General features: G+C 43.0%; 1 pseudogene; it reads right to left on the bottom strand.

The window, feature by feature from the left end:
- Positions 1-224: 224 nt before the first annotated feature.
- On the bottom strand, positions 225-341 carry LOC126189372 (5S ribosomal RNA; annotated as a pseudogene).
- Positions 342-988: the final 647 nt, after the last annotated feature.

Raw genomic sequence — 988 nt, 5'->3', positions numbered from 1 at the left:
AAAAAAAAAAAAAAAAAAAAAAAAGCTCTCCGTCTTCAAGCCACGAGTGGCGTACCAGGACCATCCGACCGCCGTGTCATCCTCAAGGAGGATGCGGATAGGAGAGGCATAGGGTCAGCACGCTGCTCTCCCGGTCGTTACGATGGTATTCTTGACCGAAGCCGCTACTATTCGGTCGAGTAGCTCCTCAATTGGCATCACGAGGCTGAGTGCACCCCGAAAAATGGCAACAGCGCATGGCGGCTGGATGGTCACCCATCCAAGTGCCGGCCACGCCCAACAGGGCTTAACTTCGGTGATCTCACGGGAACCGGTGTATCCACTGCGGCAAGGCCGTTGCCAATTAGGGGTAGATTGACACTTATTTTTGTAGATTAGACGTAGTTAGTACAAAAGCTTATTTGTGTTAACTATCTGTGAGATGTTATCGCTACGTAAGCGATATTCGATTGTTTCTGGCGTGCTGTTGCGTAACAGGCAAACGCGTTTTTGCATCATAATACTGTTGAGGACCCAATTGCAATTAATATAATAAATATAAACTGTGGCACACAATCTGTGTAAGATATTAATAATTTTATTGTCAGAACAAGACAGCAAGCTAACAGAACAGAACGAATAACGTGTTCCACAGGCGAATGTACAAGAGGTTGCTGATGCGATTACGTTACTGTTAGCCCGTATTGAACAAACATCAAGAGCTAAAATCGGAATTAAGAAGAGAACTGCAGAACAATCAAACAGCGCTATAAACAGAATTGCAGTACAGCCAAACAACTCTAAGATCTGAATTGCATAACGGTCATACAGCATTAAAAACTGAATTTCAAACACAGTTTCAAAACTGACAGACTGAATTAAAAACCAGTTTGCAGGCAACTAAAACTGCATGGCAGAATCAAATAGTACACTCGCAAACAGTACTCAACAATGCAGTTCAACAGATGTCTAATGCGCAAACAAGTTTAGACACTGAATTTGGACAATT

The sequence above is a fragment of the Schistocerca cancellata genome, chromosome 5 (assembly GCF_023864275.1).
Source record: "Schistocerca cancellata isolate TAMUIC-IGC-003103 chromosome 5, iqSchCanc2.1, whole genome shotgun sequence".
NCBI lineage: Eukaryota > Metazoa > Arthropoda > Insecta > Orthoptera > Acrididae > Schistocerca > Schistocerca cancellata.
Note: the sequence above shows the minus strand (reverse complement) of the source record. Positions and strands in the feature narration are given on the sequence as shown.